Source organism: Cherax quadricarinatus, chromosome 45 (assembly GCF_038502225.1).
Source record: "Cherax quadricarinatus isolate ZL_2023a chromosome 45, ASM3850222v1, whole genome shotgun sequence".
Taxonomy (NCBI): domain Eukaryota; kingdom Metazoa; phylum Arthropoda; class Malacostraca; order Decapoda; family Parastacidae; genus Cherax; species Cherax quadricarinatus.
The window spans coordinates 11,179,469-11,203,662 of NC_091336.1; the positions used below are offsets into that span (position 1 = coordinate 11,179,469).

At 41.1% G+C, this 24,194-nt stretch overlaps 1 protein-coding gene across 3 annotated transcripts in view; it reads right to left on the reverse strand.

Annotated features, from left to right (window-relative positions):
- DppIII (dipeptidyl peptidase 3) overlaps positions 1 to 23,356 on the reverse strand; it is a 50,546-nt gene extending 27,190 nt beyond the window's left edge. The window contains exon 1 of one of the 3 annotated variants that reach the window (XM_070094288.1): positions 23,204 to 23,356. The gene's annotated coding sequence lies outside the window, so the exon portion shown is untranslated. Of the gene's footprint in view, positions 1 to 23,175 lie in introns of all 3 variants that reach the window. The other 2 variants (XM_070094289.1, XM_070094287.1) reach the window with 2 other exon arrangements.
- Between the last annotated feature and the right edge of the window lie 838 nt (positions 23,357 to 24,194).

A 24,194-nucleotide genomic window follows, 5' to 3' on the forward strand; every position in this document is an offset into this window, starting at 1 on the left:
CCTCTTGTCAAGACCCTCGCATTTACTTCTCTTACAACCCCATCTATAAATATATTAAACAACCACGGTGACATCACACATCCTTGTCTAAGGCCTACTTTTACTGGGAAATAATTTCCCTCTTTCCTATGTACTCTAACTTGAGCCTCACTATCCTCGTAAAAACTCTTCACTGCTTTCAGTAACCTACCTCCTACACCATACACCTGCAACATCTGCCACATTGCCCCCCTATCCACCCTGTCATACGCCTTTTCCAAATCCATAAATGCCACAAAGACCTCTTTAGCCTTATCTAAATACTGTTCACTTATATGTTTCACTGTAAACACCTGGTCCACACACCCCCTACCTTTCCTAAAGCCTCCTTGTTCATCCGCTATCCTATTCTCAGTCTTACTTTTAATTCTTTGAATAGGATAGCAGATGAACAAGGAGGCTTTAGGAAAGGTAGGGGGTGTGTGGACCAGGTGTTTACAGTGAAACACATATGTGCGGGTTATTTGTGTAACAAAATACCTTTCATTCATGGACTGCTTGCAGAGGCAAATGCAATGTTCGCGGCTTTCACAGAGACCCACATAAAGGATCACTTGGACAATGAAATATGAATCCCAGGTTACAACCTATACAGATGCAACAGAGTGAACAGGCAAAAGGGGGGGGGGGGGGTTGGCCTGTATATTGCAGAGTCACTTGTTTACACAGAACTGCTTAATGCCTCAAATGATGTAGTGGAAGTTTGAGCAGTAAAGGTCGAGAACCAAAACCTAGTCATTGTGGTAGTCTACAACCTCTGGATGCAACATCCCAGCAATTCCAGGAACAGCTGTTAAAAATTGACCACTGTCTGGAAAATCTGCCAGCTCCTGCCCCCAACATCTTGCTCCTGGGGGATTTCAACTTAAGGCACCTAAAATATAGCAAATAATGTTGTTGCAGTGATAACACCAGGATGCAGCTCTGATGAAAACTCACACACACATGAGCTTTTAAATCTCTGCACAAAATTCAACTTAAACCAGCAAATAATAGAGCCTACTAGACTGGAGAATACACTAGACCTCATCTTCACTAACAATGATGATCTGATACAAAATGTCACCACATCAAAAAAATATACTCAGATCACAACATAATCGAGGTTCAGACATGTATGAGCGGAGCCCCAGACCGACATAATGAGATTAGTCACGAGGGAGCCTTCACCAAATTCAACTTCAATAACAAGATCATAAACTGGGACCAAGTAAACCAAGTTCTAACCGATATAAGCTGGGAAGACAGACTAAGAAACACAGACCCCAACTTATGCCTAGAACAGATTAACTCGGTGGCACTCGATGTATGCTCAAGGCTTGTTCCTCTAAGAAAAAGGAGGAGTAGATGTAAAATAGAAAGAGACAGGTGCTCCCTTTACAGGCGATGAAAAAGAACAACAGAGCAGCTAAAAGAGGCCAATATATCTGAAATGCCTAGGGAGTCACTGGTCAGAGAAATAGCAAACATCGAACTTAAGCTAAAGGAATCTTATAGGAGTCAGGAATCGCTGGAAGAACTAAAAGCCATAAATGAAATCTAAAGAAACCCAAAGTATTTCTTTTCCTATGCCAAATCAAAGTCGAGAACAACGTCCAGTATTGGGCCCCTACTTAAACAAGATGGGTCCTACACAGACGACAGCAAGGAAATGAGTGAGCTACTCAAGTCCCAATATGAGTCAGTTTTCAGCAAGCCGCTAACCAGACTGAGAGTCAAAGATCAAAATGAATTTTTTATGAGAGAGCCACAGAATTTGGTTAACACAAGCCTATCTGATGTTATCCTGATGCCAAATGACTTCGAACAGGCGATAAATGACATGCCCATGCACTCTGCCCCAGGGCCAGACTCATGGAACTCCGTGTTCATCAAGAACTGCAAGAAGCCCCTATCACGAGCTTTGACCATCCTATGGATAGGGAGCATAGACACGGGGGTCGTCCCACCTGGAGTTTACCTGGAGAGAGTTCCGGGGGTCAATGCCCCTCCGGCCCGGTCTGTGGCCAGGCCTCCTGGTGGATCAGAGCCTGATAAACCAGGCTGGTACTGCTGGCTGCACGCAAACCAACGTACGAGCCACAGCCCGGCTGGTCAGGAACCGACTTTAGGTGCTTGTCCAGTGCCAGCTTGAAGACTGCCAGGGGTCTATTGGTAATCCCCCTTATGTATGCTGGGAGGCAGTTGAACAGTCTCAGGCCCCTGACACTTATTGTATGGACTCTTAACGTGCTAGTGACACCCCTGCTTTTCATTGGGGGGATGTTGCATCGTCTGCCAAGTCTTTTGCTTTCGTAGTGAGTGATTTTCGTTTGCAAGTTCGGTACTAGTCCCTCTAGGATTTTCCAGGTGTATATAATCATGTATCTCTCCCGCCTGCATTCCAGGGAATACAGGTTTAGGAACTTCAAGCGCTCCCAGTAATTGAGGCGATTTATCTCCGTTATGCGTGCCGTGAAGGTTCTCTGTATATTTTCTAGGTCAGCAATTTCACCTGCCTTGAAAGGTGCTGTTAGTGTGCAGCAATATTCCAGCCTAAATAGAACAAGTGACCTGAAGAGTGTCATCATGGGCTTGGCCTCCCTAGTTTTGAAGGTTCTCATTATCCATCCTGTCATTTTTCTAGCAGATGCGATTGATACAATGTTATGGTCCTTGAAGGCAAGATCCTCTGACATGATCACTCCCAGGTCTTTGACGTTGGTGTTTCGCTCTATTTTGTGGCCAGAATTTGTTTTGTACTCTGATGAAGATTTAATTTCCTCGTGTTTACCGTATCTGAGTAATTGAAATTTCTCATCGTTGAACTTCATATTGTTTTCTGCAGCCCACTGAAAGATTTGGTTGATGTCCGCCTGGAGCCTTGCAGTGTCTGCAATGGAAGACACTGTCATGCAGATTCGGGTGTCATCTGCAAAGGAAGACACGGTGCTGTGGCTGACATCCTTGTCTATGTCGGATATGAGGATGAGGAACAAGATGGAAGCGAGTACTGTGCCTTGTGGAACAGAGCTTTTCACCGTAGCTGCCTCGGATTTTACTCTGTTGACGACTACTCTGTGTTCTGTTAGTGAGGAAATTATAGATCCATCGACCGACTTTTCCTGTTATTCCTTTAGCACGCATTTTGTGCGCTATTACGCCATGGTCACACTTGTCGAAGGCTTTTGCAAAGTCTGTATATATTACATCTGCATTCTTTTTTGTTTTCTAGTGCATCTAGGACCTTGTCATAGTGATCCAATAGTTGAGACAGACAGGAGCGACCTGTTCTAAACCCATGTTGCCCTGGGTTGTGTAACTGATGGGTTTCTAGATGGGTACTGATTTTGCTTCTTAGGACCCTTTCAAAGATTTTTATATGGGATGTTAGTGCTATCGGTCTGTAGTTCTTTGCTGTTGCTTTACTGCCCCCTTTGTGGAGTGGGGCTATGTCCGTTTTTTTAGTAACTGTGGGACGACCCCCGTGTCCATGCTCCCTCTCCATATGATGGAAAAGGCTCGTGATAGGGGCTTCTTGCAGTTCTTGATGAACACGGAGTTCCATGAGTCTGGCCCTGGTGCAGAGTGCATGGGCATGTCATTTATCGCCTGTTTGAAGTCATTTGGCGTCAGGATAACATCGGATAGGCTTGTGTTAACCAAATTCTGTGGTTCTCTCATAAAAAATTCATTTTGATCTTCGACTCTCAGTCTGGTTAGCGGCTTGCTAAAAACTGAGTCATATTGGGACTTGAGTAGCTCACTCATTTCCTTGCTGTCATCTGTGTAGGACCCATCTTGTTTAAGTAGGGGCCCAATACTGGACATTGTTCTCGACTTTGATTTGGCATAGGAGAAGAAATACTTTGGGTTTCTTTCGATTTCATTTATGGCTTTTAGCTCTTCCAGCGATTCCTGACTCCTATAAGATTCCTTTAGCTTAAGTTCGATGCTTGCTATTTCTCTGACCAGTGTCTCCCTAGGCATTTCAGATATATTGGCCTCTTTTAGCCGCTCTGTTATTCTTTTCTGTTGCCTGTAAAGGGAGCGCCTGTCTCTTTCTATTTTACATCTACTCCTCCTTTTTCTTAGAGGAATAAGCCTTGTGCATACATCGAGTGCCACCAAGTTAATCTGTTCTAGGCATAAGTTGGGGTCTGTGTTGCTTAGTATATCTTTCCAGCTTGTATTGGTTAGGACTTGGTTTACTTGGTCCCACTTTATGTTTTTGTTATTGAAGTTGAATTTAGTGAATGCTCCCTCGTGACTAATCTCATTATGTCGGTCTGGGGCTCCACGCATACATGTCTGAACCTCAATTATGTTGTGATCTAAGTATATTGTTTTTGATATGGTGACATTTCTTATCAGATCATCATTATTAGTGAAGATGAGGTCTAGTGTATTCTCCAGTCTAGTAGGCTCTATTATTTGCTGGTTTAAATTGAATTTTGTGCAGAGATTTAAAAGCTCGTGTGAGTGTGAGTTTTCATCAGAGCTGCCTCCTGGTGTTATTACTGCAACAATATTATTTGCTATATTCCTCCATTTTAGGTGCCTAAAGTTGAAATCCCCCAGGAGCAAGATGTTGGGTGCAGGAGCTGGAAGATTTTCCAGACAGTGGTCAGTTTTTAACAGCTGTTCCTGGAATTGCTGGGAAGTTGCATCCGGAGGCCTGTAGACTACCACAATGACTAGGTTTTGGTTCTCGACCTTTACTGCTAAAACTTCCACTACATCATTTGAGGCATTAAGCAGTTCTGTGCAAACAAGTGACTCTGCAATGTACAGGCCAACCCCCCCTCCCTTTTGCCTGTTCACTCTGTCACATCTGTATAGGTTGTAACCTGGGATCCATATTTCGTTGTCCAAGTGATCCTTTATGTGGGTCTCAGTGAAAGCCGCGAACATTGCCTTTGCCTCTGCAAGCAGTCCACAGATGAAAGGTATTTTGTTGTTTGTTGCTGGCTTTAGACCCTGTATATTTGCAAAGAAGAATGTCATCGGACTGGTGGTATTGTTGGTACTGGGGGAGAATTTTTTTTCCGGCATTAGTATCTGTATCTGTTGGTTTGGAGTGGAGACCATCGACTGTGGTTCCACTCCAGGAATGACTGGATTTGGTGTACGATTTCTGCAATTTCCTGCCAGTTTTTTTTTCCTTCCTGGCACTAAAAACCTCTCCCTCTTGAGTGGCTGTGGCTACCCAGGTTTTCCCATGGCCTGGATGTTTTGTATCTTTTTGTCCCCTTTAGATGATGTGCCTGGCAATTTAAGTTATAGCACAGTCTTTCCTGTACTGAAGAGGTACACATTTCAGGGTGAAAAAGCTTACAGGAAGGGAGTTTGCATTTTCCTGTTGTCATATGGGCACGGCATTTTCTAGAGTGGTCATAGTTGCACGTCCCGTCTGTTTTTCCAGATTTCCCATGTCTGCAGATACCAAGTGCATAGTATGTGCACAGGCTTGGTTTCCATTTGCCTTGGGTTTCTGTGACTGTATTCCCTGTTGGTGCATGTTTCCCTGTCTTATTCCTATCCTCCCTAGCACCAACAATGGAGCTCCCACCAGTTGTTTTTGGTAATATATCCTCACTATTGCTAGTGGAATCCTCTTGTTTGCTATTTCCTGTGGTATTTCTAGTTTGCAATATTGGTTTTATCTTATCTTTGACTACACTTGTTTCTCCACTACGGCTCCTGTCCCCTATGAGGTCATTTATATGTATTCCTTCCTGCGTATAATTCCCGACTACCTGGACAAAATCTCCAGCTTCACCATTACTGTCTCCCGGGACAGCACCTCCAGCTTCACCATTACTGTCTCCCAGGACAGCACCTCCAGCTTCACCATTACTGTCTCCCGGGACAGCACTATCAGCCCCACATTTACTGACTACCAGGACATCACCTCCAGCCTTACAGTTTCTGACTATATGGCCAGTATCACGGGCAGTACCATTCAGCCCAGACTTTTTATGTTCCCATCTGTTGTAGAAAGCTTCCAGGTTTTCTATGAAAGCAGCTTTGATGTTATCCTCTTTTAATACCCTTGTGATTTTAGTCCACAGATTTATTTCATTTGGGCATACCCAAAAACACTTCCCTGTTTTAATACTGCTTGTAGCTAGTTCTTGGATATCTGCACAAGGGGCGTGACACCAATTTCCACAAAAATTACAATTTATCCATGTGGAAGCCCGTTTGTTTGATTGACTGCAGACTACACAGTGCATCATAATGATATGAATGGTTGATTTACTTTAATTCTACTAGCAACCTCTTGAATACTCTATTAATGGCCTCCTTAAAGTGAAGCTCTAGCTATTTGTATTTCTATTTCTAACTGTACTTGTATATTGGACAGCTTACCGTGTACGTTCCTGATTTATATTTATTGTTTGTGTTTGATAAGGGCGCCTACAACCCCATCCGTTTACAGTCTGCTTTATTGTCCAACGAATCCGTTTGAAACCAGTCAAGGGTTCGGACCATCAAGGGTTCGGACCAGTCGAGGGTTTGGACCAGTCGATCTGATCTGATCAGTGGGTCACTTATTTAAAACATACTGGTCGGTGATTTGGGCTAACACATGAAGGATCTACTTGAAATTATCTACCCGAGTAATATGTGATTTGATTGATACAAAAGTATAACTTGCGTGTTGAAGAACCGGTGATTGCTGGCAGCTCCTACAGTGACGAACGGTCGAGCCTCAACCCTTGTTTATCAATCGCTGTATCTAGCTTTTCTAGGTTTTTTTCATCTCCCCCACAATAAATGCTATATTATCACTATAGTTGACTGGTGGAAATTTTGGAGGAAGGACGCTTTTTCTGTAGTAATAATTGCTTCTCGTTATGTATATTGCGACCGCTGGTAACTACAGGTTATATGAGATTCATAGTATACGTCTGGTATTTCAAGAAAAAAGAAACTAATGAAAGTCACAGTTACTAAAAACAACAGACACAGCCCCACTCCACAAAGGGGGCAGTAAAGCAATAGCAAAGAACTACAGACCGATAGCACTAATATCCCATATCATAAAAATCTTTGAAAGGGTCCTAAGAAGTAAGATCGCCACCCATCTAGAAACCCATCAATTACACAACCCAGGGCAACATGGGTTTAGAGCAGGTCGCTCCTGTCTGTCTCAACTATTGGATCACTACGACAAGGTCCTAGATACACTAAAGACAAAAAGAATGCAGATGTAATATATACAGACTTTGCAAAAGCCTACGACAAGTGTGCCCATGGCGTAATAGCACACAAAATGCGTGCTAAAGGAATAACAGGAAAAGTTGGTAGATGGATCTATAATTTCCTCACAAACAGAACACAAAGAGTAGTAGTCAACACAGTAAAGTCCAAGGCAGCTAAGTGAAAAGCTCTGTTCCACAAGGCACAGTACTCGCTCCCATCTTGTTTCTCATCCTCATATCTGGCGTAGGCAAGGATGTTAGCCACAGCACCGTGTCTTCCTTTGCAGATGACACCCGAATCTGCATGACTGTCTTCCATTGCAGACACTGCAAGGCTCCAGGTGGACATCAACCAAATCTTTCAATGGGCTGCAGAAAACAATATGAAGTTCAACAATGAGAAATTTCAATTACTCCGATATGGTAAACACAAGGAAATTAAAACTTCATCAGAGTACAAAACAAATTCCAGCCACAAAATAGACCGAAAAACCAATGTCAAAGACCTGGAAGTGATCATTTCGGAGGATCTCACCTTCAAGGACCATAACATTGTATCAATCGCATCTGCTAGAAAATGACAGGATGGATAATGAGAACCTTCAAAACTAAGGATGCCAAGCCCATGATGACACTCTTCAGGTTGCTTGTTCTATCTAGGCTGGAATATTGCTGCACACTAACAGCACCTTTCAAGCCAGGTGAAATTGCTGACCTAGAAAATATAGAGAACCTTCACGGCGCGCATAACGGAGATAAAACACCTCAATTACTGGGAGCGCTTGAAGTTCCTAAACCTGTATTCCCTGGAACACAGGTGGGAGAGATACATGATTATATACACCTGGAAAATCCTAGAGGGACTAGTACCAAACTTGCACACGAAAATCACTCACAACAAAAGCAAAAGACTTGGCAGACGATGCAACATCCCCCAATGAAAAAGCAGGGGTGTCACTAGCACGTTAACAGACAATACAATAAATGTCAGGGGCCCTGAGACTCTTCAACTGCCTCCCAGCATACATAAGGGGGATTACCAATAGACCCCTGGCAGTCTTCAAGCTGGCACTGGACAAGCACCTGAAGTCGGTACCTGACCAGCTGGGCTGTGGCCTGTACGTTGGATTGCATGCAGCCAGCAGTAACAGCCTGGCTGATCAGGCTCTGATCCACCAGGAGGCCCGGTCACAGACCGGGCCTCTGGCGCGTTGACCCCCGGAACTCTCTCCAGGTAAACTCCAGGTAGGTGGTAAGTTACTAAATGCTGTAGAGTTTTTATGAGGATAGTGAGGCTCAAGTTAGGGTGTGTAGAAGAGAGGGAGACTACTTCCCTGTATAAGTAGGTCTTAGACAGGGATGTGTAATGTCACCATGGTTGTTTAATATATTTATAGATGGGCTGTAAAAGAAGTAAATGCTAGGGTGTTCAGGAGAAGGGTGGGATTAAATTATGGGGAATCAAATACAAAATGGGAATTGACACAGTTGCTTTTTGCTGATGATAATGTGCTTATGGGAGATTCTGAAGAAAAATTGCAAAGGTTAGTGGATGAGTTTGGGAGTGTGTGTAAAGGTAGAAAGTTGAAAGTGAACATAGAAAAGAGTAAGGTGATGAGGGTATCAAATGATTTAGATAAAGAAAAATTGGATATCAAATTGGGGAGGAGGAGTATGGAAGAAGTGAATGTTTTCAGATACATACTTGGGAGTTGACATGTCGGCGGATGGATTTATGAGGGATGAGGTTAATCATAGAATTGATGAGGGATAAAAGGTGAGTGGTGCATTGAGGTATATTTTATTATTATTTTTAACCCTTTCAGGGTCCGTCCCGTAGATCTACGGCTTTACGGTGAGTGTCCAAACCGTAGATCTACGCCATGAGCTCAGCTCACTCTGATAAACTGTGAGTGGTACATTTGGGCCTAGATATGAGAGAATACATCTATGTGGTATGTGTGCACCACATAAAACAGATCCTGCAGCACACTGTGTATAATGAGAGAAAAAACTGAAATCATGATTTTTCGATTAAAACAGCGACTTTGCAGTGTTTTTTCGTATGTTTTTTATAGTTGTATTTGCGATTTCTTGGTCTCATTTGATAGAATGGAAGACATATTACAGAAATAGAGATGATTTTGATTGGTTTTAGCACTGGAAATGGCTTGAAACTGAGCTCAAAGTAGCGGAAATGTTAAATTTTTGCCGATATTCAAGAGTAAACAAACGACCTCACACATCTAATACACGTCAGCTGGTGGGTCTAATATACATTCACAAATATGGTGATGATATTTATACAATTATTACAGTATTGCATAACAGTAAATCTTCTATTTTTTGGTGTGAATAAAAATTCATTATATGAATAAAAAATCAAAATGGAATTTATTTGTAAAGCCTCAAAATGTAACTAATGAACAGAGGAAATGTTAGTTTAGTTCCAGGAATACCTACATTGTTTATTCTGGAGCCTATTTTGAAATTGGAATATTTTGAACTTTGTGTTAAATTGGCCAAATTAACAATTTCCGATCACTTTATTTTGTAGTTGAAACAGTTGATTTGGCGATTTCTTGTGCTCAATCGATAGAATAGAAGTAATACTAGTGAAATAGCTAAGAATTTGGTTGATTGGAATAATGTAATTGGCCTAAAATGGGAGTCAAAGTCGGCAAAATCGCCGACTCGTAAATATCGCTGACACATCAAAATTCGCGAGAGCATAATTTCATCAATTTTCCACCAAATTTCATACTTTTTGTTTTATTACCTTCACAAAAAGATTCTCTACGATTTCATAAGAAAAAATAACAAATTTTTTTTTTTGAAAATTCTTAGACACTGGTGCGTGACTTCAGATTTTGGCCTTGGACCCTGAAAGGGTTAATTATCACACTGGCCGATTCCCACCAAGGCAGGGTGGCCCGAAAAAGAAAAACTTTCACCATCATTCACTCCATCACTGTCTTGCCAGAAGGATGCTTTACACTACAGTTTTTAAACTGCAACATTAACAACCCTCCTTCAGAGTGCAGGCACTGTACTTCCCATCTCCAGGACTCAAGTCCGGCCTGCTGGTTTCCCTGAACCCCTTCATAAATGTTACTTTGCTCACACTCCAACAGCACGTCAAGTATTAAAAACCATTTGTCTCCATTCACTCCTATCACACACATTCACGCATGCCTGCTGGAAGTCCAAGCCCCTCGCACACAAAACCTCCTTTACCCCCTCCCTCCAACCTTTCCTAGGCCGACCCCTACCCCGCCTTCCTTCCACTACAGATTGATAAACTCTTGAAGTCACTCTGTTTCGCTCCATTCTCTCTACATGTCCGAACCACCTCAACAACCCTTCCTCAGCCCTCTGGACAACAGTTTTGGTAATCCCGCACCTCCTCCTAACTTCAAAACTACGAATTCTCTGCATTATATTCACACCACACATTGCCCTCAGACATGACATCTCCACTGCCTCCAGCCTTCTCCTCGCTGCAACATTCATCACCAATGCTTCACACCCATATAAGAGCGTTGGTAAAACTATACTCTCATACATTCCCCTCTTTGCCTCCAAGGACAAAGTTCTTTGTCTCCACAGACTCCTAAGTGCACCATTCACCCTTTTCCCCTCATCAATTCTATGATTCACCTCATCTTTCATAGATCCATCCGCTGACACGTCCACTCCCAAATATCTGAATACATTCACCTCCTCCATACTCTCTCCCTCCAATCTGATATCCAATCTTTCATCACCTAATCTTTTTGTTATCTTCATAACCTTACTCTTTCCTGTATTCACTTTTAATTTTCTTCTTTTGCACACCCTAACAAATTCATCCACCAATCTCTGCAACTTCTCTTCAGAATCTCCCAAGAGCACAGTGTCATCAGCAAAGAGTAACTGTGACAACTCCCACTTTATGTGTGATTCTTTATCTTTTAACTCCACGCCTCTTGCCAAGACCCTCGCATTTACTTCTCTTACAACCCCATCTATAAATATATTAAACAACCACGGTGACATCACACATCCTTGTCTAAGGCCTACTTTTACTGGGAAATAATTTCCCTCTTTCCTACATACTCTAACTTGAGCCTCACTATCCTCGTAAAAACTCTTCACTGCTTTCAGTAACCTACCTCCTACACCATACACCTGCAACATCTGCCACATTGCCCCCCTATCCACCCTGTCATATGCCTTTTCCAAATCCATAAATGCCACAAAGACCTCTTTAGCCTTATCTAAATACTGTTCACTTATATGTTTCACTGTAAACACCTGGTCCACACACCCCCTACCCTTCCTTAAGCCTCCTTGTTCATCTGCTATCCTATTCTCTGTCTTACTCTTAATTCTTTCAATAATAACTCTACCATACACTTTACCAGGTATACTCAACAGACTTATCCCCCTATAATTTTTGCACTCTCTTTTGTCCCCTTTGCCTTTATACAAAGGAACTATGCATGCTCTCTGCCAATCCCTAGGTACCTTACCCTCTTCCATACATCTATTAAATTATTGCACCAACCACTCCAAAACTATATCCCCACCTGCTTTTAAACATTTCTATCTTTATCCCATCAATCCCGGCTGCCTTACCCCCTCTCATTTTACCCACTGCCTCACGAACTTCCCCCACACTCACAACTGGCTCTTCCTCACTCCTACAAGATGTTATTCCTCCTTGCCCTATACACGAAATCACAGCTTCCCTATCTTCATCAACATTTAACAAATCCTCAAAATATTCCCTCCATCTTCCCAATACCTCCAACTCTCCATTTAATAACTTTCCTCTCCTATTTTTAACTGACAAATCCATTTGTTCTCTAGGCTTCCTTAACTTGTTAATCTCACTCCATAATTTTTTCTTATTTTCAATAAAATTTGTTGATAACATCTCACCCACTCTCATTTGCTCTCTTTTTACATTGCTTCACCACTCTCTTAACCTCTCTCTTTTTCTCCATATACTCTTCCCTCCTTGCATCATTTCTACTTTGTAAAAACTTCTCATATGCTAACTCTTTCTCCCTTACTACTCTCTTTACATCATCATTCCACCAATTACTCCTCTTCCCTCCCGCACCCACTTTCCTGTAACCACAAACTTCTGCTGAACACTCTAACACTACATTTTTAAATCTACCCCATACCTCTTCGACCCCATTGCCTATGCTCTCATTTGCCCATCTATTCTCCAATAGCTGTTTATATCTTACCCTAACTGCCTCCTCTTTTAGTTTATAAACCTTCACCTCTCTCTTCCCTGATGTTTCTATTCTCCTTGTATCTCATCTACCTTTTACTTTCAGTGTAGCTACAACTAGAAAGTGATCTGATATAACTGTGGCCCCTGTATAAACATGTACATCCTGAAGTCTACTCAACAGTCTTTTATCTACCAATACATAATCCAACAAACTACTGTCATTTTGCCCTACATCATATCTTGTATACTTATTTATCCTCTTTTTCTTAAAATATGTATTACCTATAACTAAACCCCTTTCTATACAAAGTTCAATCAAAGGGCTCCCATTATCATTTACACCTGGCACCCCAAACTTACCTACCACACCCTCTCTAAAAGTTTCTCCTACTTTAGCATTCAGGTCCCCTACCACAATTACTCTCTCACTTGGTTCAAAAGCTCCTATACATTCACTTAACATCTCCCAAAATCTCTCTCTCTCTCCTCTACATTCCTCTCTTCTCCAGGTGCATACACGCTTATTATGACCCACTTTTCGCATCCAACCTTTACTTTAATCCACATAATTCTTGAATTTACACATTCATATTCTCTTTTCTCCATCCATAACTGATCATTCAACATTACTGCTACCCCTTCCTTTGCTCTAACTCTCTCAGATACTCCAGATTTAATCCCATTTATTTCCCCCCACCGAAACTCCCCTACCCCCTTCAGCTTTGTTTCGCTTAGGGCCAGGACATCCAACTTCTTTTCATTCATAACATCAGCAATCATCTGTTTCTTGTCATCCGCACTGCATCCACGCACATTCAAGCATCCCAGCTTTATAAAGTTTTTCTTATTCTCTTTTTTAGTAAATGTCTACAGGAGAAGGGGTTACTAGCCCATTGCTCCCGGCATTTTAGTCGCCTCATACGACATGCATGGCTTACGGAGGAAAGATTCTTTTCCACTTCCCCATGGACAATAGAAGAAATAAAGAAGAACAAGAGCTATTTAGAAAAAGGAGAAAAACCTAGATGTATGTATATATATATGCATGTGCGTGTCTGCGAAGTGTGACCAAAGTGTAAGTAGGAGTAGCAAGATATCCCTGCTATCTAGCGTGTTTATGAGACAAAAAAAGAAAACCAGCAATCCTACCATCATGCAAAACAGTTACAGGTTTCTGTTTCACAGTCATCTGGCAGGACGGTAGTACTTCCCTGGATGGTTGCTGTCTACCAACCTACTACCTATATATGTAGGTATATGTGGTATATGTGGAGACAAAAAACGTTATCGATGGACCCAAAGAAAGGAATGTATGAAAGTATAGTAGTACTAACACTCTTATATGGGTGTGAAGCTTGGGTTGTGAATGCAGCAGCAAGGCGGCAGTTGGAGGCAGTGGAGATGTCCTGTCTAAGGGCAATGTGTGGTGTAAATATTATGCAGAAAATTCGGAGTGTGGAAATTAGGAGAAGGTGTGGAGTTAATAAAAGTATTAGACAGAGGGATGAAGAGGGGTTGTTGAGGTGGTTTGGTCATTTAGAGAGAATGGATCAAAGTAGAATGACATGGAGAGCATTTAAATCTGTAGGGGAAGGTAGGCGGGGTAGGGGTCGTCCTCGAAAAGGTTGGAAGGAAGGGATAAGGGAGGTTTTTGTGGGCGAGGGGCTTGGACTTTCAGCAGGCGTGCATGAGCGTGTTCGATAGGAGTCAATGAAGACGAATGGTATTTGGGACCTGATGATCTGTTGGAGTGTGAGCAGGGTAATATTTAGCGAAGGGATTCAGGGAAACCGGTTATTTTTATATAGCCGGACTTGAGTCCTGGAAATGGGAAGTACAATGCCTGCACTCTAAAGGAGGGGTTTCAGGATATTAGCAGTTTGGAGGGATATGTTGTGTATCTTTATACATATATGCTTCTAAACTGTTGTGTTATGAGCACCTCTGCAAAAACAGTGATTATGTATGAATGAGGTGAAAGTGTTGAATGATGATGAAAGTATTTTCTTTTTGGGGATTTTCTTTCTTTTTGGGTCACCTTACCTCGGTGGGAGACGGCCGACTTAAAAAAAAAAAAAAAAAAAAAAAAAAAAAAAAAAAAAAAAAAAAAAAAAAACAAAAAAAAAAAAAACACACACACAAAATACAAAATGACATACAAAATATTGCTTGGAATAGACAAGGTGTACAGAGACAAGATGTTCCAGAGAGGGGACACACAAACATGGGGTCACTCTTGGAAGTTGAAGACTCGGATGAGTCACAGGGATGTTAGGAAGCAGTTCTTCAGTTATAGAGTGGTCAGGAAGTTGAACAGTCTGGCAAGCGATGTAGTGGAGACAGGTACCACACATAGCTTTAAGACGAGGTATGATATAGCTCTTGGAGCAGGGAGAGAGAGGACCTAGTAACGTTCAGTGAAGAGGCGGGGCCAGGAGGCGAGTCTCGGCCCCTGCAACTACAATTAGGTGAGTACATACATACATATGCACACGCACATGTACACACACACGTACACACACACGTACACACACACGTACACACACACACACACACGTACACACACACACACACACACACACACACGTACACACACGTACACACACACACACACACACACACACACACACACACACACACATACACGCACACACGTACACACGCACGCACCCGCGCACACGCACGCACGTATATTTAACATTTATATATATTATAAAAATGCATTAAAATACATATTTATTTCTTTGCTAAGATTACAATGTGTTTACATATACAGTATGATTGGAGCAAATAAAGCTACTATCATGCCGAGACATTTCGGGCAGACTTAACCTAATACTTATAGACTACTTAAGTCTAGACAGGTGAAGAATGGTAGAATACAGTCAATATTCACTCTATTGTTAAAATGAGGTAGTACAATTTATGACAGTCTTACATTTTTAAGTACAAAATTAGGTTCTCTTACAATGGTAGAATACAAATATTCTATATTTCATTCTTAATATTAATATGAGGTAGTACAATTTATGATACAATCAATCATACATTTTTAAGTTTATAATTATGTTCATTTACTCTATTATTAACCCTTTGACTGTTTTGGTTGTATATATATGTCTTACGAGCCACGTTTTTGACGTATATATACTCATAAATTCTAGTGGCTTCAAATCAAGCAGGAGAAAGTTGGTAGGCCCACATGTGAGAGAATGGGTCTGTGTGGTCAGTGTGCACCATATAAAAAAAAATCCTGTAGCATGCAGTGCTACAGGATTCTGAAGAGAAGTTGCAGAGATTGGTGGATGAATTTGGTAGGGTGTGCAAAAGAAGAAAATTAAAAGTGAATACAGGAAAGAGTAAGGTTATGAGGATAACAAAAAGATTAGGTGATGAAAGATTGGATATCAGATTGGAAGGAGAGAGTACGGAGGAGGTGAATGTATTCATAATGAAAAAAAAAAACTCCGACCATTTTTTTAAATTAAAATGCCGACTTTGTGGTCTATTTTTGTATAGTATTTATGGTTGTATTCTCGTTTTCTTGGTCTCATTTGATAGAATGGGAAACATATTTTAGAAATAGAGGTGTTTTTGAATGGTTTTACTATGAAAAGAACCTTGTAATGGAGCTCAAATTTGGGGAAAGGTTTGATTTTTGCCGATGTTCAAAGGTAAACAAATGATGTCATTTTCTAATAAATGTCCAAGTACCCATTCTAATACGCAGTCATGAATGGGTTAACATTATTTATATAATTATTGCAATACTGCAGTAGTCTGCATAACAGTAAATCTTCTATTTTTTGTTTGAATAAAAATTCAAAATAGAAAGCAAGAATATCAGAGGGACCTGGAGATGTGACTGATGAACAAAGAAAATGTTATTTTAGAGCCAGGAATGTCTGCATTGTTCATTCTGGACCCTATTTTGAAATTGTCATATTTTTTAATTTTTGTGAAATTGGCCAAATTACAAACTTCTGACCACGTTAGTGGGTAGCTGAAATCAGTAAATGGGCAGTTTCTTGTACTCAATCGATAGAAAAAAATGGAGTTCTAAAGAAATAGCTGAGTTTGGTCGACTGGAACAATGGAATTAGCCGAAAATGGGGCTCAAAGTGGGCGAAATTGCCGATTTGTAAATATCGCCGAGGTCGCTAACTTTGCAAGAGCGTAATTCCGTCAGTTTTCATCAAATTTCGTTCTTTTGGTGTCATTACACTCAGTAAAAGATTCTCTATCATTCCATAAGAAAAAATAATTTTTTTCAGAAATTTTGCGACACCGGGAGACACCTCAGGATTTGGGGTTGCGACAGTCAAGGGGTTAGTATAAGGTAGTACAATTAGTGATACAATCATATATTTATAAGTTTGTAAACATGACTTAATAGTTAAGGGATAATAAAGTATTTGGGGGAGTTGCTTTGAATTTGGTTGGGGTTTAGCATGGTGTGGGTATGTTTGTTATCAAGAGATGAATTGAGTTTTGAGTATGGTCCTAAACTGATTTGTGGGCAGGGGACCTCCTGCTGCTTCAGGCAGAGAGTTCCAGATCTTAGGGCCCTTTATGTGCATTGCATTTTTGCATTGCAAAGTGTGAGACGGACACGAGGGATGCCAAAAAGTGTTATGTGCTTCGTGTTATGCCTGTGTGTTCTGTTGAAGCTATCTAGAAGTTTGAGTGGAGGGTTGATATTGGAGTTAAATGTTCTGTATATGTAAGTAGGCACAATAATAAGTGTATATATTATGTATATTAACTCTTTGACTGTCGTGGCCGTATACAGTGGACTCCCACATACCGTTGGCATCACATAATGTTTAATCCACATACCGCTCGCTTTTATCGCAAAAATTTTGCCTCGCATACCGCTCAAAAACCCGCTCACCGCTGTTCGTCCGAGACGCGTCCAATGTGCGCCCTTAGCCAGCCTCACATGTGCCGCCGGTGGCATTGTTTACCAGCCAGCCTCCGCGGTAACATCCAAGCATACAATCGGAACATTTCGTATTATTACAGTGTTTTTGGTGATTTTATCTGCAAAATAAGTGACCATGGGCCCCAAGAAAGCTTCTAGTGCCAACCCTACAGCAATAAGGGTGAGAATTACTATAGAGATGAAGAAAAAGATCATTGATAAGTATGAAAGTGGAGTGTGTGTCTCCGAGCTGGCCAGGTTGTATAATAAACCCCAATCAACCATCGCTACTATTGGTGGTACAGCTGCTGCTGCTGCTGCTGTACCACCGTCAGCTGCTGCTGCTGCTGCTGTAGCACCGTTGTTGGTGTGGCTTATTGAGAATACCAAGAAACAATTAACCCCAGAGGATTTGCCACCCAGGATAACCCAAAAAAGTCAGTGTCATTGAAGACTGTCTAACTTATTTCCATTGGGGTCCTTAATCTTGTCTCCCAGGATGCAACCCACACCAGTCGACTAACACCCAGGTGAACAGGAAAAAATACCTGGAACTAGTGCTCATATTGGTGAATTTAAAGCCAGCAAAGTTGGTTTGAGAGATTTAAGAATCGTAGTGGCATGCACAGTGTGATAAGGCCTGTTCTGGAAGAAAATGCCAAACAGGACCTACAGTACTCAGGAGGAAAAGGCACTCCCAGGACACAGTGTCTCATCAGTCATTGCTGCATCTTCAATAAAGGTAAGTGTCATTTATTCTTCATTTAGTAGAGTAGTACATGCACAATATATATTGTGCATGTACTACTCTACTATTGTGCATGTATCCTTCTCTTTGTGTGTAGGAAAATGTATATTTCATGTGGTAAAATTTTTTTTTTTCATACTTTTGGGTGTCTTGCACGGATTAATTTGATTTCCATTATTTCTTATGGGGAAAATTCATTCTCATACCGATCATTTCGCATAACAATGAGCCCTCTTGCACGGATTAAAATCTCTATGCAGGGGTCCACTGTATATACGTCTTACGAGGTACCGTGTTTGACGTATATATACTCATAAATTCTAGCGGCTTCAAATCAAGCAGGAGAAAGCTGGTAGGCCCACATGCGAGAGAATGGGTCTGTGTGGTCAGTGTGCACCATATAAAAAAAAATCCTGGAGCACGCAGTGCATAATGAGAAAAAAACGACCATTTTCTTTAATTAAAATGCCGACTTTGTGGTCTATTTTCGTATGGTATTTATGGTTGTATTCTCATTTTCTTCGTCTCATTTGATAGAATGGAAAACATATTATAGAAATAGAGGTGATTTTGATTGATTTTACTATAAAAAGAACCTGGAAATGGAGCTCAAAGTAGGGAAAATGTTTGATTTTTGCCAATGTTCAAAAGTAAACAAATGATGTCATTGTCCAATAAATGTCCAACTAGCCATTCTAATATGCAGTCATGAATGGGTTGATGTTATTTATACAATTATTACAATATTGCAGTAGTCTGCATAATAGTAAGTCTTCTATTTTTTGTTTACCTGGAGTTTACCTGGAGAGAGTTCCGGGGGTCAACGCCCCCGCGGCCCGGTCTGAGACCAGGCCTCCTGGTGGATCAGAGCCTGATCAACCAGGCTGTTGCTGCTGGCTGCACGCAAACCAACATACGAGCCACAGCCCGGCTGATCCGGAACTGACTTTAGGTGCTTGTCCAGTGCCAGCTTGAAGACTGCCAGGGGTCTGTTGGTAATCCCCCTTGTGTGTGCTGGGAGGCAGTTGAACAGTCTCGGGCCCCTGACACTTATTGTATGGTCTCTTAACGTGCTAGTGACACCCCTGCTTTTCATTGGGGGGATGGTGCATCGTCTGCCAAGTCTTTTGCTTTCGTAGTGGGTGATTTTCGTGTGCAAGTTCGGTACTAGTCCCTCTAGGATTTTCCAGGTGTATATAATCATGTATCTCTCCCTCCTGCGTTCCAGGGAATACAGGTTTAGGAACCTCAAGCGCTCCCAATAATTGAGGTGTTTTATCTCCGTTATGCGCGCCGTGAAAGTTCTCTGTACATTTTCTAGGTCGGCAATTTCACCTGCCTTGAAAGGTGCTGTTAGTGTGCAGCAATATTCCAGCCTAGATAGAACAAGTGACCTGAAGAGTGTCATCATGGGCTTGGCCTCCCTAGTTTTGAAGGTTCTCATTATCCATCCTGTCATTTTTCTAGCAGATGCGATTGATACAATGTTATGGTCCTTGAAGGTGAGATCCTCCGACATGATCACTCCCAGGTCTTTGACGTTGGTGTTTCGCTCTATTTTGTGGCCAGAATTTGTTTTGTACTCTGATGAAGATTTAATTTCCTCATGTTTACCATATCTGAGTAATTGAAATTTCTCATCGTTGAACTTCATATTGTTTTCTGCAGCCCACTGAAAGATTTGGTTGATGTCTGCCTGGAGCTTTGCAGTGTCTGCAATGGAAGACACTGTCATGCAGATTCGGGTGTCATCTGCAAAGGAAGACACGGTGCTGTGGCTGACATCCTTGTCTATGTCGGATATAAGGATGAGGAACAAGATGGGAGCGAGTACTGTGCCTTGTGGAACAGAGCTTTTCACCGTAGCTGCCTCGGAATTTACTCTGTTGACGACTACTCTCTGTGTTCTGTTAGTGAGGAAATTATAGATCCATCGACCAACTTTTCCTGTTATTCCTTTAGCACGCATTTTGTGCGCTATTACGCCATGGTCACACTTGTCGAAGGCTTTTGCAAAGTCTGTATATATTACATCTGCATTCTTTTTGTCTTCTAGTGCATTTAGGACCTTGTCGTAGTGGTCCAATAGTTGAGACAGACAGGAGCGACCTGTTCTAAACCCATGTTGCCCTGGGTTGTGTAACTGATGGGTTTCTAGATGCGTGGTGATCTTGCTTCTTAGGACCCTTTCAAAGATTTTTATGATATGGGATGTTAGTGCTATTGGTCTGTAGTTCTTTGCTGTTGCTTTACTGCCCCCTTTGTGGAGTGGGGCTATGTCTGTTGTTTTTAGTAACTGTGGGACGACCCCCGTGTCCATGCTCCCTCTCCATAGGATGGAAAAGGCTCGTGATAGGGGCTTCTTGCAGTTCTTGATGAACACAGAGTTCCATGAGTCTGGCCCTGGGGCAGAGTGCATGGGCATGTCATTTATCGCCTGTTCGAAGTCATTTGGCGTCAGGATAACATCGGATAGGCTTGTGTTAATCAAATTTTGTGGCTCTCTCATAAAAAATTCATTTTGATCTTCGACTCTCAGTCTGGTTAGCGGCTTGCTAAAAACTGAGTCATATTGGGACTTGAGTAGCTCACTCATTTCCTTGTTGTCATCTGTGTAGGACCCATCTTGTTTAAGTAGGGGCCCAATACTGGACGTTGTTCTCGATTTTGATTTGGCATAGGAGAAGAAATACTTTGGGTTTCTTTCGATTTCATTTATGGCTTTTAGTTCTTCCCGCGATTCCTGACTCCTAAAGGATTCTTTTAGCTTAAGTTCGATGCTTGCTATTTCTCTGACCAGTGTCTCCCTACGCATTTCAGATATATTGACCTCTTTTAGCCGCTCTGTTATTCTTTTCCGTCGCCTGTAAAGGGAGCGCCTGTCTCTTTCTGTTTTACATCTACTCCTCCTTTTTCTTAGAGGAATAAGCCTTGTGCATACATCGAGTGCTACCGAGTTAATCTGTTCTAGGCATAAGTTGGGGTCTGTGTTGCTTAGTATATCTTCCCAGCTTATATCGGTTAGGACTTGGTTTACTTGGTCCCACTTTATGTTTTTGTTATTGAAGTTGAATTTGGTGAATGCTCCCTCGTGACTAATCTCATTATGTCGGTCTGGGGCTCCGCGCATACATGACTGAACCTCAATTATGTTGTGATCTGAGTATATTGTTTTTGATATGGTGATATTTCTTATCAGATCATCATTGTTAGTGAAGATGAGGTCTAGTGTATTCTCCAGTCTAGTAGGCTCTATTATTTGCTGGTTTAAATTGAATTTTGTGCAGAGATTTAAAAGCTCGCGTGAGTGTGAGTTTTCATCAGAGCTGCCTCCTGGTGTTATTACTGCAACAATATTATTTGCTATATTCCTCCATTTTAGGTGCCTTAAATTGAAATCCCCCAGTAGCAAGATGTTGGGTGCAGGAGCTGGAAGGTTTTCCAGACAGTGGTCAATTTTTAACAGCTGTTCCTGGAATTGCTGGGATGTTGCATCTGGAGGCTTGTAGACTATTTGAATAAAAATTCAAAATAGAAAGCAAGAGTAATATCAGAGGGGCCTGGAGACATGACTGATGAACAAAGAAAATGTTATTTTAGAGCCAGGAATGTCTGCTTTGTTCATTCTGGACCTTATTTTGAAATTGTCATATTTTTTAATTTTCGTGAAATTGGCCAAATTGCAAATTTCTGACCACATTATTGGGTAGTTGAAATTGGTAAATGGGCAGTTTCTTGTACTTAATCGATAGAAAAAAATAGAGCTCTAAAGAAATAGCTATGAGTTTGGTCGACTGGAACAATGGAATTAGCCGAAAATAGGGCTCAAAGTGAGCGAAATCGCCGATTTGTAAATATCGCCGAGGTCGCTAACTTCGCGAGAGCATAATTCCGTCAGTTTTCCATTAAATTTCGTTTTTTTTTGGTGTCATTACAATCGGGAAAAGATTCTCTATCATTTCATAAGAAAAAATAATTTTTTTTTTGTTTAAATTTTGCGACACCAGGAGACATCTCAGGATTGGGGGTTGCGACAGTCAAAGGGTTAAGTAAGTTCATGTTTTTGAAAGGAGGTGGTGTGTGTTGTCTGGTGCTGAAGTTTGTGATGTTCCTCATTGCCGCTTTTTGTTGGGTTATTAAAGGTGAGATGATTGGCCGTGGTAGATTCCCCCAAGCACAAATACCATAGGTGAGGTAAGGGAATATTAGAATGATATACGATAAGGAGGGCCCATTGGGGTACACAGTATCGTATCTTGGAAAGGATACCTACTGTTTTGAAAACTTTCTTAGTTATATGCTGGATGTGGGTCTGAAATTTAAGATTACAATCAAGGTGGAGACCTAGAAATTTGCCCTCAGTCACGCCATTTGTGTACACATACTGGTGTCTACCACTAAGGTAAGATTTTAGGTAGCTGAGCGAGTGATCTCTTACCCTGTAATGCTCTAGTTTTAGGTGCAAGATATTGTGGTCGGCTATCAAATGCTTTCCATGTCTGTGAAGTCTCTGAGGATATTAATCTTTGTCAACTGCTGTATATAGTAATTCAAGCATCTGAATAACTGCATCATTCGTGCTTTTTTTTTGGGGGGGGGGCCTAAACCCAAACTGGCAGGGGTTCAATATGTTATGGGATAGGAGGCAGGAGTAGATTTGTTTATGTATTATTTTTTTCGAAGATTTTTGAGAGCAAAGGCAAGTAAGATATTGGTCTGTAGTTATTTAGTTCTATAGGATCACCTCCTTTGTGGATCGGGGTGACCGTCGCCGTCTTGGGTATGGATGGGAATTTAGAATATTCAACAGATTTGTTAGTGTTGCAATAATGGGGGACAGCACATGAACTGCTTTTTTATACATGATTTTTGGCAAGTCGTTTAGGTCTCCTGTCTTGTTTTTTAATTATTTAATAATACTATATACTACACACATTTACTCACAAAATATATAAATACTATACACAAAGATATAACCACGCATAAAAATGCATATAAACAATGTCCAGAGAATAACAATACAAGTAAAGGCATTACAAACACCGTAAAATAAGTGTAGCTGTAAAGACCTTCAAATAAGAGTAAGAGAGTGGTGATAATGGAGGAGTGACGAGGCTGCCGGTGATGACAACCACACACTCACTGTATGGGACACACGATAATCAGGACTTTCTATATTATGCCTTAGTTTACTGCCAAAAACTATAATTCAGTTTCTTTATTGACTACTGACAGATTCTCAAAGATTTATATAATGTATTTCTCTGTTGTTTGGATGGGCAAAATAATTTCTTGTTTTTGTTTATAGTTGAATGTAATAGTTTATTTACCAATATACTTTGTCGCTTCAAATTATGTCAAATTTTATGCAGTTTATCTTCTTCATATGATTTATTTTTGTTGAGCTTACGCTATAATGTTTTTCATTTAAAGACACTGTTGAATATTCATGATAAAACGTTATACCCTCAAGTGCGGGATACAGGCATACTGACTTAATACATCATGTACTACACCTTCAAAATGACGTCCAATTTTTATTATTATAAAAATAGTTACGGCAAAATTATAATTTTTATATGTAATAATGTACAATAATGTTATTTATTTGGAAATACTCAATAGCCAGGTGTATTGAAAAATAAGTTTCTAAAGCCTTATATTTATTTTTATAACTATAATTGGCTCCTGATCCAAGGAATTGGATTTGCACTCCCCTTCCTCCGATAGATCAATATGAAGTTTATTATTATTATAATCGAAAAGAAGCGCTAAGCCACAAGGGCTATACAGCGCTGCAGGGTAGGGAAGGAAGCGAGGGTATTGGATGGCAGAAGGGAGGAGGGATGATCAGTAGGTTACAGAAAACAGCGGGACAGGGGATAGTACGGGGGAAGAGGGTAGCAAGAGATTGAAGTAGAAAGGGCTGAAGGTATCAGAATTTGTGAAGTAAGTCAGTTGTTGTCAAAAAGTCAATGAGAGAGTCTGGATGAAAGGTGGGTCCATCAGCGAGAAGGGAAGGTAAAGAGAGAGCAGCAGAGCGAAGACGACGACGGAGGT